The sequence below is a fragment of the Episyrphus balteatus genome, chromosome 3 (genome assembly GCF_945859705.1).
Source record: "Episyrphus balteatus chromosome 3, idEpiBalt1.1, whole genome shotgun sequence".
NCBI classification, from domain to species: Eukaryota; Metazoa; Arthropoda; class Insecta; order Diptera; family Syrphidae; genus Episyrphus; species Episyrphus balteatus.
Window position 1 is genome coordinate 6,759,402 of NC_079136.1, and position 14,452 is coordinate 6,773,853.

Sequence of the window (14,452 nt, forward strand, 5' to 3'; positions counted from 1 at the left end):
AGTACGTGCGACCCCAGTCGTGCAATTTATTTATTAATACGTTATTTTATACATACAACATGCAGAAATGGTCTATTATGACAAAAAAATTAAAACAAAATTCTCAAAAAATACAACATCGTTTTCGGAAATAGATAACATTTTTGAATCAAAAAACATTTTCTGTATTAAATCCTTGAAAATGAACTAATCGTTTGGGAAAGAGTCAGAAATTAGAAAAGCTTTCTATGACAGTAACCTTTAGATCTGACTTTGCCCAACGTCAAAACATTTATGAACAAATAAACAGAAAACCAAACAAAAAAATTAAACAAAAAAGTGTTACTCTGTTGATACCGTAATGTTTAAGGTCGAAGAAGAATTTTCAAAAAATACATCATAATGTACCATATGAATGTGAGTCACTATGGTGTATGTGTAACCAATAAAAAATTTCATTTTAGTTTTCCATTAGTATTTAACTTTTTTTAACCAAAGTTCTGCTTTACTTATTTAGTCTCTTTTATTTAAAAGTACTTATTATTTCATTAATTTTTATGTGAACAAAATTTTCCAAAAATTGTGATAAAATTAAATTTTATGACAGAACCCGGAAAAGTACTCTATAAATCTTATTGGTCCATTCTAAAACCTGGTAACTGACTTAAATTTCCGCATTTTCTTGTTGAATAAGTTATGATAAAATAGCAGATCTTAGGTGTTCATCAATATACTATATTACCTCTTTTTTCAACAACGTTTTGGAGCAAAAAAAACATAGAGTAGTCAGATGAACAATGATAGATGGCCCAGAAATAAAGTACTAAAAACATAGCAATGCATTTCCCTCAAAAAAGTTCCATTTTCCAACATACATAAATCCGTTTTACCACAAGCTTTTAAGCTGCTGTGTAAACCAAATTCTCTGCTGTCATTTGATAATGAAATGTTATGTTGGCATTTATTGTGACTTTTGCCTCATCCTGTCAGTCAGTTTGTCAAAGTTCAGACAAAAAACCCATATATACTGAAATCTGTTGACAAAAAACTGCTACCCGTATAAACATCCAATAAGTCACTCACATCAAAATCAAACTCCATGCAAATGCAAAACAATAAAATAACAAAACATCTCCATTCAACTGTGCAATGTTGTTATTTTTATTTAAATAATTGCTTTTTTTGCCAAACTTTTTTGTTTTGGTTTTAACTCGTAGATACAAAATACATTTTGCCGTGTTACCACCAAGTGTACTAAAGTAAAATTTAATTTGATTCCCTCAAAAACCCCCCCACTAGGGATCGATTAGTGAACTGAGTGTTCAGCATCACCGCAAAACGGTGAGTGGCAAACGACTTCAACTCTGTATAGAGCACCTATCGCCCATTTGCCGACCTAAAACCCAAAACCAAAAAAAACGCAATCGGAAAAAAAAAAAAAAATACTAAACAAAAAAAAACCAACCACAATCTGCATAAATGTCTAAAAAATCATTTAGTTTTATTTTATACCAAACGATAAATAAAATACCAACAACCTCGCCATTGTTTCGCACACCGAAGATAGTGTACTTCATCAACCGCGAAAAATCTAACTAAGTAACTGGCTAGCTACGAGTATAGCTTATAGCTACCTATCCGAACAATTCAAAATGACGGCTTATGGCTTGGTTACATTCGTTTGAAAGTGAAATTATACATTTTCTTGGATTTTTCCCTTTTTGTATGTTTTTTTTTTTTTTTTTTTTTTTTTTCTTTTATAAGACTACAAGTACGGTTATTCAAAATGTTTGCGTTAGGGTGACCATATTCTTAAAAAAAAAAAAAAATAGAAAAAAGACATTTAAAAAAAAAATCAGAAGAAAATCTTCTTTGTGGACAAGGTCTTGAAAAGTCGCTTACTTGTAGAAAAATGGGTTGCAACATTTCCACTGAAAAGTCTTCATAGTGAAAGTCTTGAAATATTTCCGCTGAAAAGCAGCTTGTTCGTAGATAAAAGTCTTAACAATTTTCAGGTAAAAAATCCCTTCTTCCTAGAAAATTTCCTCTGACAAGTCACTTTTTGAAGAACAACTTCTTTAAATATTGTAGCTGATAAACAACTTCTACGTGGAATAAAACCTTGAAATTTTTCTGCTGAAAACTCGATTCTTCATTGACATTTCCAGTAAAAAACCTCTTCTTCGAAGAACAAAACGTTTTAATTGAAAAGTTGCTTATTCGAAAATCTCGAGACAATTCAGCTGGAAAGCCACTTCTTCTTAGAAAAATATCTTGAATCAATTCCGCTGCAAAATCGCTTCTTCTTTGAAAAATGTCAATTCCACATTCAAGCTAAACATCTTGAAACAATTCCGCTAAAAATTCATTTCAATGTTTCAGCTAAAAAGTTTGTTCTACGAAGATCTTGAAAAAATTCCTCTAAAAAGTCACTTTCTAAAAAATATACTTTGTATCTATCCCGCTGAAATAATGTTCCTTCTTCTTAGAACAAAGTCTTGAAACATTTCAGCTCAAAATCCGCTTCTCCAAATATTTTGAAATAATTCGGCTGAAAAGTCATTTCATCTTAATCAATTCCGCTGAAAAGTTATTTCTTCTTAGAAAAATGTCTGAAATTAATTCCGCTGAAAAATTGCTTCTCCTTAGAACAAAGTCTTGATATATTTCAGTTGAAAAGTTGCTTCTTCAAAGATATGAAACGATTCCGCTGAAAAGTCACTTCTTCTAAAAATAATTCTTAAATCAATTCCGCTGAATAGTTGATTCTTCTTACATCAAAATCCTGACACATTTCAGCTGAAAAGTTGATTCTTCTAAAGTTTTTAAACAATTCCGCTGAAAAGTCATTTCTTCTTAGAAAAATGTATTAAATGAAAATGTCTGCTGAATAGTCGCTTCTTCGTGGAAGAAACATTTAAAACATTTCCACTTAATAGTCGCTTCTTTATAGATTAAAGTCTTGCAAAATTTCCGCTAAAAGGTCACTTCTTTGTAGAACAAAGTGTTTAAAAATTTCCGCTAAAAAATTGCATCTTCTTATAAATCACTTTTTCGTAGAATATTGCCGTTTTTTTGAGGAACATTTCTGCTGAAAAGTCAATTTCTTGTGAAAGATTTCCGCTGAAAAGTCACTTTCTTCGAAGAAGGTTTCCGCTTAAAAATTTTGTCTTGGCAGAACAAAGTTTTGGGCTATTTCCTCTGAATAAATACTTTTTCGTAAAAAAAAACTTGTCATTTCAGTTGAAAATTCTCTGAAAAGTAGCTTTCTCTTATAACAATGTCAAGAAAAATTTCCGCTGAAAAATTCCATCTCCGCATAGAACGAAATCTTGAAACATTTTCGCTAAAAATTCAACTCTCCATTGAAAGATTTATTGAAACTGTAGAGCAACAAAGAGTACACGAATGGGCTTTAAAATTACTGAAGAATGGTCACCCCAAAAAGCTCAATAGCTTCTGGCTAAAACTTGAGTGTGTATAGTTATCTGCCTGGAAGTACTGTGATTATCTGAAGATATAACTAAGGTAGTTTACCTTTAGTATCGATATCAGCTTACGGGGGGGACCGCATGCCTCTATGCTATTGAAGTTCACTAACTTCACTTCCACACAAACTCTTCAACTCCACCGACAATCTGCTGCCACCTTCGTTCGATTCAAATGATGGCCACAAGGAAAACTAACTAATGAAAAATGGAAATGAAATGAAAAATTAAAAAAAAAATCCGCAAACATTGTTTCTGCATTTGCTTGATATCTTTTAAACTTTGTTTAGCAAGAAGATGGAGATGGTGGCAGCATAAAGGTGGTGAACTCCTTTGGGTATAATTGTTATGGAAGTGGATCTATGAGTTCCACACCACACGTCTCTCACTCTCACGGACCAAACCGTCCGATGTTATCTTCTTTGTCTGTTGTAATTGGTGTTTTAATTTTCCGTGTGCAACACCTACCGGTAGACGTTAAAGTAGCCCCCCATCATCACGAAGAAGCAGGAAAACATTAATTCTTGCAGCTTTCACTGAGCTTGAGCTGATGCATATAACGGTAACGAAACACGTTCATTTGTTTGTTAGTTCGTTCTGCGTGGATGATGGCCGGAAGAGGCGCCGGAGATTTGGCATTTCCAATCGGAATTGAAATCGGAAGATTGCAGACCTTCCGTTTAACCTTTCAAATTGAACCCATTTGCTCAACGAACAACGACATCACATCTTTGACGTGACGTGTGTAGAAACAGCAGATGAAGTGGATACCTACTCTATTCAGCAACAGCAGCAGGTTGCATCAGTATCTTACGGATGGTTGCGTCGTTGTCGGTCGTCGTCGTGCAAGAGTTACCATCATCATCGCATTGCATCGATCGTCTAGCTAGCAGATATGTGCGGTTTTTCGGTTTGGCTGATGTCGGGTATTAAGGAATTTTCTTTTCTTTCCTTGACTTTCGATTTCATCGAAGCTATCTTCGGTACACTCTCGTATCGAAGGGGAAAGTGACTCCAGTCAACCAGCCAACCAACAATCGTTTTGTTTATACCTCCCTTTTCCCCTTGGATCTCTGGGAAATAAGGAATTTATTTTGCATTAAACGGACAATGACAATTGAAGTCGTCGTCGTCGGTTGTCTTGCCAGATGATTATACTGAGACTTTGGGTCAATGAGAGGGATACACTAATTTGAACTTAGCTGATATCCACACCAAAGTTGTCGTCTTCTGTCTTCATCGTCGTCATTGACGACCCTAATCACATGAGCTTTGAAATTTTAATTGGCAGTTCACGTTACAGCAATTGAATGTGACTTGATCCATGGGAAGTTTAATCGTCGCTTAGGTCGATCTTGGTCTTGGGTTATCTTGTCTTGAGCACCTATGGAAAACATTCAGCATTTCATTGAGCATGGTCATGTTTAGTTTACAAAGTTTAAAATGTAAATTAAGAGCTATTGAATGTTGTTAGTAGACTCACAAAATGGTTTTTTATCAGATTTAAAAGACATCCGACGGAATAAATCGTCTTTGGTGGCTAAAGAGTGGATTGTTATTAGAGAGTTATTATCTTCACCTTTTTTTTTGTAAGTATTTGACCTTTATAATGTTGATGTTGGTAATGGTGAGTGGGTGTTGGGTATTTTCTCATGAATTGGAATTAGTTAATTCAAAATGTACTTATGGAAACATTATAATGAGGATTAGATTTTCTTAATTCTCTGTCACAATTGTGAAATTGAAAAGGCTTAAGAGGTCGATAAAGAAAGTGAATAGATTGCGAGGTAATTAGTTGGTATCCCACTTCTGACTATATAAGTAGTGAATTATTAAGCCATACAAGTGGATGATCATTTAATATTCTCTCATAAATTATATTTAATACATTTTCACTATATTTTGATGATTTTACGTGACAACGTCGTAAGAAAACAGGTTGTGTGCTTTTAAAATAAGTCAATTGATATAGTAGAGTAACTAAAGCAAATTATTAGGGAACCCGGCCGAACAGCTCTGATTTTGACGATTTTTTTTTCAAACGTAGGTAATTAAAAATACTTTAAAGTCTATAGATTAAAAATTGCCGTTGTTGCCGTATTGTTTTTTTTTTAAATTAAAATTAATTTTTTTTTTAACAAAACCATTTTTTTTTTGCTTAAATTTCATAATATAAATGATAGCAAAAGATTCTCTAGGTAATTTAAGGAAAATATATAAAAGGCAGTAATGGACAATCTTCCATCGTTTAAGCGATAAATGCAATTTTCTAACATTCTGACCTCAAACACAAAAAAAATATTTAGAAAACAACGGCAACACCTACAATATTTTAAAATACATTTTTAAAAAGCCAGAAGCTCATTCTTATCTCTTAAATTTAAATCCACTAAATTTAATCAAAACTTTTTGAAAAAATGGTCCTCAAACTCAGAATTAAAAAAAAAAAATGTTATTAGAAAAATTTAAAATGACTTTTTTCCAAACTTTTTCTAATAAAATATGAATTTATTTAAAAAAAATTTTTGGCCATAAATATTATCAGTTGAATTTCGAAGCAAAAAAGGTAAAATATATCACACTTTTGAAAAAAAAAATTAAAAATTACTTCATTTCAATGGTTTTTTTTATTAAAACTGAATTTTTGCATTGAAATAATTAATTTTCTCAAAGACTGTGGTAAATAGGAACTTTAAATTTTTGCTATTTAACTTTCAACAGTAAGGGTTATTAAATGAATAAAAAATAATTTTATGTTTAGATGTTGAACTTTAAAAAAAAAAATAGGTTACATGTTTTTTCAAAACTTTTATTAAAAAAATGAAATACTTTTTAATTTTTTTCATAAACCGTAATACATATTGACATTTCCTTTTATAATTTGAAATCATAATAAATGCGGCCAAAAAAAATTTAAAATAAATGCATTTTATATTACGAACAAGTTTAAAAAACGAAATGTTAAAATTTTTTCAATAATTTTTTTTTTCAAAAATCTGAGTTCAATTACCATTCTTTCAAAATCCGTTCATTCAATTAACTAAATTTTAATTTAACATGTATGACTAAGCTTCTAGCTTTTAAAAAAATGTATATTTGAATATTGTAGGTGTTGCCGTTGTGTTCAAATATTTTTTTTTGTATTTGAAGTCACTTAATAAGAAAATTGCATCTATCACTTAAACTATGGAAGATTGTCCCTCACTCCCATATATTTTTTTTCCTTGAATTTCCTAGACAATCCTTTGGCATCAATTAATTTATGGAATTTAAGAAAAATTTTTGAAAAAAATTTGTTTTTGTTCACAAAAATCTTCAATTTAATTTAAAAAATCAAAACGGCAACACCGGCAATTTTTAATCAATAGACCTTAAAGTATTTTTAATTACCGACGTTTGAAAAAAAAGATCATCAAAATCTAAGCTGTTCGGCCGGGTTCCCTAATACATATTGCCAATTTTTGAGCTTTAGTTACTCCACTATGAAGCGTTTATTTATTTCAAACAATCATAATTTACAAGAAATAGCTAAAAAAAATTACCTTTTTTCTTTTTTAATTTTTTATTTTAAAAGCTTACAAAAAAAATTATACCATTAAAAAGCTAAATATTTCTTCTAAATAATAAAACCATTTTTAAATTTTTACAATGCACAAAAATAACTTATTAAAAACAATAATTTCTTATGAAAAAAGTGAAAAAGTCATCGAAAAATTCATTTTTTTGATATAACAACCTATCATAGATTTTATACCACCTGAAAGCTTATTGCTTCAGCTCAAAATATATATATCGATCATGTCATTTACAAAAAGAGCTAGAATTTTTTGAACTCGATCAATTTTCATCAAAAAAAGCAAAAAAAAAAACATATAATTTTATGTTCTCACGCTATTGAATAAATTTTTTTTAGACAACCTATAACAAATTTTATATCATGTAAAAGCTTATAATTTCACCTTTCATATGATGTTTCAATCTTATTTCTGCAATGCCTAGAAAAAAAGTAAGAATTTTTTAAAGCCAACCATGTCGAAATTAAAAACTGAGATTCCGATACTTCCCACACTGGTGGCTGTTCATGATCAACAAATCTCCACAGGTGTTTTGAGGTATTTCTCAAGTTTTTTAATTTAACATTGTGTAGCTTGTAGTGAATGTACAGTTATGTGTGATATACAAAATGAAAGGAAACATCATGAGAATGCTCAATAAAGTTAAATCAAATTTGTATTTGCTTTAGATCAAAAGATAGAATCTGTTGAATGATAAAACTTAATTTTAGCGTTATCTCAAAATTGTGACTACAAAATGGATTGAAATTTTGCAAAGATATAGTTCTGTCTGTTATTTATCTACAGTATAAATTTCATTCATTTATCTGTTGAAGAAAAAAAAAAAAGATAAAAACGGTTAAAAAAGGTCAAAAAACTTGGAACAAAAAAACTTGTTTTTCCCGTTATTCGTTCAAAAACCATTTTGAAATACCAATTTATTTTTTCATAGACTACATGTTCTATAAGCTTGAGATTTTTTGAATGCTACAAAAAATTAAAAAAATAAAAACTCACTCAAAAATACCCTAAAATAAGTAGGTGTTTTTTTTATTATCTTTTGAATGACGTTTTTCGAATTATAAAAAAAAAAATTCACCTATAATCATTACTTTGTCATAGGTCTACCTCATGTTTTAGTTTTAGAAAATTATCAATAGCTTGGTTTTGAATTTTTTTAGAATTTTTTCAATACCATTTTCAGTCTTGCAATAAATTTATCTATCGATTAAAAAAATTCAACTCTTTATATTGTCGCGTTTAGAAAATAGCCAATTTTTTGAAATTTTGTTTTACCCCTATTTACCCTATTAAAAGATAGAATTTTTTAAAATCCATCAAATGTATTTAACTTTAGGTTATTATCTTTCAAATAAGCTATAGAAGATTTCTGTATCTCTAATAGTTTATTTTTAATTGAAATTTTTGCTGCACTGCGAAAGTGCGAGAGTGGAACGGGAGAAAATGGCGTCACTTTTTTGTGGTGGCTGCCATGGTTCATCGATTTACAAGACGTTATCACGTCAAAAAATGTTTTTTGATTTGAAAATTGAAATAGTTAAATAGAAAAGTGAAAAGATTTGTTCTCAAATATTGTTTTTTGGTGCGTTCAAATAACTTCTTAAGAAATACTTAACAGAAACCTCAAAGATCTGTAAAAATGGTAGCGTTTTAAAAGTCATTCTTCCGCTATCTGCACAATAATACCTCCTGTACCTACATCAATTATATAAATAATGAAAAACATATTTTTTTAAGTTTTTCCTCAAATCCATGTCGTATAAAGAGGCTACTTAAAAAGAACGCTTTGCCACTTTGTCATAGCACTCATCTCTCCACAATGTCATGTTTGTGTTGTCCTTTTTTTCTCTGTTCACTATAATGTGTAAATTAATGTATAATTTTTTTTTTAGTACTATACCCATTTAACAAAAGAACAGGCAACGATTCACTTGAAACGATAAAAGTTATTATTTAAGTGTGAAAAGTACCCAGGACATGGACGAGGACAGAATACAGAAATCTGAGCCTGTAAATACACGACAATTAAGAGGCTTATATTAAAATCATGGCCGTGTTCTTTTAATATGCATATAGTTGGATCGAGAGAGATATGGTCTGCTGCAGGTCTTCGTACTCGTATTCAAACAGACAATAGTTATGTCATGTAGTTCACACATAGATTTTTATACATATATTTCAAAAAAGGCCAATGGGTATGTAATTCGGCATTTTATGAGAGAAAATGTGCCGCAGAACACTATACAGGGTCACATAATAATGGAAGTGGAAGTTAACAAAAAAAATCTCGAAAAATATGAGACTGAATTCGTTATCATTACACTATGCATCTGAATGAAGCGAATTTCTAAAGGAAGAGCTTTTTCGTACAACATAGTTCACGTTATTTCCCTATTAAATAACGTATAACTGAAAAGTTTCTGAATGAATTTTTTTTTTTTTAATTTCTGTCCGAAGTAATATAATATGAAAAGTCCTTTTTAATTATGCATACTCGTTGGTCTGCTGGCGTGGATATATTATTTATGTTCACTTTATTCATAAGTTATTGTTTTAATTATTATTTTTGTCTGCACGATATCTCATTACTTCGTCATTAAACAAATAAAGGTGTATTATGTACATTTTCGAAGCGTCGCGTCTCGTCCTTATAGACCATATCAGTTGGATTTCATAAATTATTTAAAGAATATAAATATATTTTATCTGTAAAATATCTTAATTGAATACTTTCATTTGTTTTTTTTTTTTTTCAATAATTTATTGAAATAACAGTTTTTTCGATTTTGTACTCCGAAAAATCGATTGCTAGACACCTCTTGAATATACATACCAAATATGAGCTCTTTATATTAATGGGAAGGACCTCCGCTTCGCAATTTTCCATTTTTACATCAAGCTTCTACTAAAAAAAAATCATTTTTCTATTCTTGTAGGAAATTGAACGCTCTACAAAAAAGGTCTTATACACTTTTTTCAATTATCTAACCGTTAAGTTGATATTTGACCTCCAAAAATCGAGAAAATCTTTAAAAATTCGTTTTTTGTTCTCAATTTTGTAACAAATTAAAAAATTATAATAATCAAACTCGCATGGCATATTCTTGTAGAAAACAGATTGCTCGACAAAAAGGTCTTATTAACTTTTTTCAATAATCTAACCATTCTAAAGATATTCGAGGTCAAAGTTAAAAAAAAACTATAAAAATAATTTTTACTTTTAAAAATTTTCCAATTCACTGAAACTTCATTATTTTCAAATTAACAAGATGTATTCTTGTAGGGGCTTAAACGTTCTACAAAAAATTCCTTGGCATTAAATTGATTGCTTTGACCGGTTAGAAGATATTCGTATCCAAACCAATTCCCACTGATTTCAATAGTTTTCTTATGACCCGTATGCATTGCGATTTGGATACGAATATCTTCTAAGCGGTTAAAGCAATCAATTTGATGCCAAGGAATTTTTTGGAGAAGATGAGCTCAAGTTCGACTTTCCTGAAAAACTCACAGTGACCTACTCTACCGTTCTATGAAAAAAATTTCACGATTTTGTTTCCATTTCGACTTAGTACAGGTAAAATAGGAATTTAAAAAAAAAATTGTTACACTCATGAAACTTTGGCAAAAAGTTTGCTTTTGGGATAAAAACCAAGGATGAAAAAAGTCTATTAGAAAAAGTTGAAACGGTGTTTTATCGCGAAAAAGAGGGATGGGCTGAAGCTCAAAAATATAGTGAAAAAAATTGTTTGTGATATATCATCGTGAAACATGTTTTAAGGTATTTTTTTTGTATGCTAAATCTAATGACGTAAAAATAAAGTCAATACGTTCGCTCTAAGAAAACTTATAGCCGATTAAAAACAAGGGTGCTTGTTTTTTTACTTCAACAGGTATAATATAACCGAAACCCATGTGAAAAACATGCTACACTGATGAAATTCGGGATGAAGGTTTTAGATAAAGCAGAGGCAAAGGATTCATAAAATTTTCTAAAAATATTTTTGGTGAATGGGTATTATTTTGATGGGTTGAGTTATGTATGAGAAAGGTATCGTAACAGGTGACATACATTTTATTAATTTTTTAAACTTTGTGGAGAAGTTTCGTTTCTTATAAGAGCTAAGAATCTAGAGAGTCTATAAAATTATATTGAGTGAAAGGATGTTTTTTTTTTTTAAGAAATAATAAAATTCGGAATTAGAACCACAAAAACTGAGAAAATAATGTTACAAGAACGAGAATTTGGTACAAATGTTGCATTTATGACAAAAACCAAGAATCTAAGTAGTCTATAAAAATAATTTAGGTAAAAGGGTGTTCTTTTGGGAACTCAGGAAAATCTGCGATAAGTCCAATAAAATCAATGGTATAAAATTTACCCTTACGAAATTTACTCAAAACTTGTCTTTCCTATGGGAATTACGATAACAATAAGTCTATACATTTTTTTTATGTGAAAGGGTGTTTTTTTTTGGGTGTAGAGAAATTACCAATAACAAATTTTACTGTCTCACACATGCCACCTCCCCCCCCCCCCCCCCCTCCTCTCAGTCTATGGCCCCGTATCTTCCCAACCATCTCCGTCACGTACACAACTCTTTTCGTACTTTATTAAGAGATCATATGACAAAAAAAAAATTAACGTCACGTAAGACAGGCAACAGCCAATTTAATCAAAATTGAATTGAAACTGAAAAGGTTACGAAATGTAAACCATTTACAAATAATTTTTTTTCTTTCAATTTAAACAAACCTGGTAGTATCCTTTAAACAAAGTCATTAAAGCAGTTGGTTGAGGTTAAAAATATTTTAAAATTTATGTTTTATTTATCAATTTCAACAATAATAACAATAACTCAAAAAAAACATGCCAAACAATGGTGTATAGTATATTTCTGTTTACACAAAATTTCACCCTGCAAAACCCATAAAATATGTATTACGCATATTTTAAGTACCTCGCTATTTCTCTGTCATGCATAGAATCGAATGTAAAATATTTACTCAGAAAATATTGGTCATTTGACACAACGACCCGCCATAGACTATCCTAGAATTGTGCTGGGTGGAAATTGTTTTGAACGCAGAATTGCATTTTATTTTGCAATTTCCGTTGGTTTAATTGATTTAAATTCCGGTATCTATATGGCCAAAGCATGTTTGTATATTCAATTGGAAACAATACAACACAAAAACAAAACAAAACAAAAAAATATAAATATAAAAGGTATCTCGTGTTATCTGGTGGACTTTCGACCCAAACCGACCCGGCAGAATATTTGGGAAAAAACCAACCATGTTAGCAAATAGACCACCAGATGGCAACTTATTCGAGGACCTGGCCAAATAATATCAATGCAAAAATATTGGCCTTGTGTTCGAACAATTGGCCTCTTCACATGCTCATTAATTCACACCTCGACGCTGTGCATGGCCCAAAATGCATCTATTGGGCCATTGGCTATAAGGTATATGAGAGCTTGAACGCACAGCTCTTGGCGGGAAGCACACATGTTTTCGAGCTGGTGTTCGTTCTCGTGTTGGCGTAATTGGGGTTAGTAAATGTGGTCTGTCGCGTTTGCCAGCTCTAAAATTAATACCTCGCGGCGGGCGAGGGTCTTGTATAAGCAAAAGAACAACCGCTGTGGTCACGCAATAACAATTTAACTGTATACGCCCCGGCCGCGCTGTTATACAATCTATACAACAACAAAGGTGTAGGCTCTTTTTGGCAGGCGCCTCAAAATGAGGTGACGTTTAAAATTTTTAAAGCTATTAAAAAGGATTTTCCTCCATGTGTGTGTGTGTGAGAGAGAGAGGTAAAAGCTATTCAGCTGGAATATACAATTACCTATAGCTGGCGCCTAATTGTTTTAATTAAAGGCAAAAAGGGGTTAATAGGCTGAATGTTATACCAACGATGTCGGCGACGACGACGATGACGATTAAGGATTACGGCTGGGATAGATTTGAACCCTTAATATCTTTGTAGTTAGCTTAAAGGTAAAATAGAATTCAACGGCAGGTTTATTGACTAAGTTTACTGCTAAAAATTTATCCAATTATGATTGGCTTTTAATTTCATGATTTAGGAGTTGCAAAGTTAATTTCCAAGAAAAATACGTGGTGCTGATAAAAATGTCTACGCCTTCTAAAATTCTTTAAATTTTAGTGGAGACAGTAAGTCATTTTGTTCAGAACAAGCTGTTAGGGAGTGTTTAGGAAGTGTTTCTTTTGAAATCTTTGAAGGTCATAAATAATATGTTATGTATGTATTTGATTTTATTTAAATTTAAATTTTATTTAATTTAATTTACTGAAATTTGTATTTTCGGGATTTTGGTTTTCGGAATTTGGATCCCAAACCTTTTTGTTCAATAAAAGTTTCAGGGGGGAAGAACGAAATTACGAAATTTTGAATCCAGGTAATTCAGTATCCTTAAAAACCAGAATCCATAAAAACCCAGAACACGAAAACCCAGAATCGATAAAATAAAAAATCCCAAAAAAACAAAATTCCTGAAAATCCAAAATTTAATGTAATACGGAAACTGAGATTTTTACTCTTGATGAGCTGAAAAACGGAGAAGGACACAATCTCAAAATTCTAATTCTAGAAAACCCATACCTACTCCCGAAAATCCAGAATTCGGAAAACCAAGAATCCTGAAAATCCAAAAAGTCAGAAAACCCAGAATCCTAATAATACAAATTGCCGAAAATAAAAAATCCCAAAATCTAGAAATCCGAAAATAAATCAGTTAAAGTAAAAAACGAACTCTTCAACACTGTTTGTTTACTAAAACTTTAATTGAATAATACCTCGATTGGGGTCAAAACCCAGAAAACAAAAACCTCAAACACCCAAAATCCAAAAACCCCTTGCTCATAATCCAGAAAATCCAGAATACCCGAAATCCCGAAAATCCTAAATTCAGAAAACCCGAAATCCAGAATATACAAAATTCCCAATGTCCATAATTCTTAAAAAATAATTCCAAAAAATAAAAAACACTGAATCTTTACTTTTGAACAAAATGGGTTTGAGGTCAAAATTTCGAAAACAAAAATCCCAACAACCTAAAATCCAGAAAAATTCAGAAATTCCGAAATCTAAAAAATTCAAAATCCTCAAACTACATAAACCCGAAAACCCAAAATCCGGAAAACTTTAAGTCCGATATCATATAAAATCCTGAAAACCCAAAAAGCGAAATACAAAAAGAAAAATTTGCAAAAAAAATCCTGCCTTATTCACCATAGAGAAATAATAAAACCATTCAAATTTTCTCATGTATATAAATAAAATTGCATACTTTTGGGATAAATATGATATTATAGGAAAGTTTCAAGCACTAAGCAATGAGAACACGTTCAACGAAATTGGTGAACGCGTTGACGTGCCGA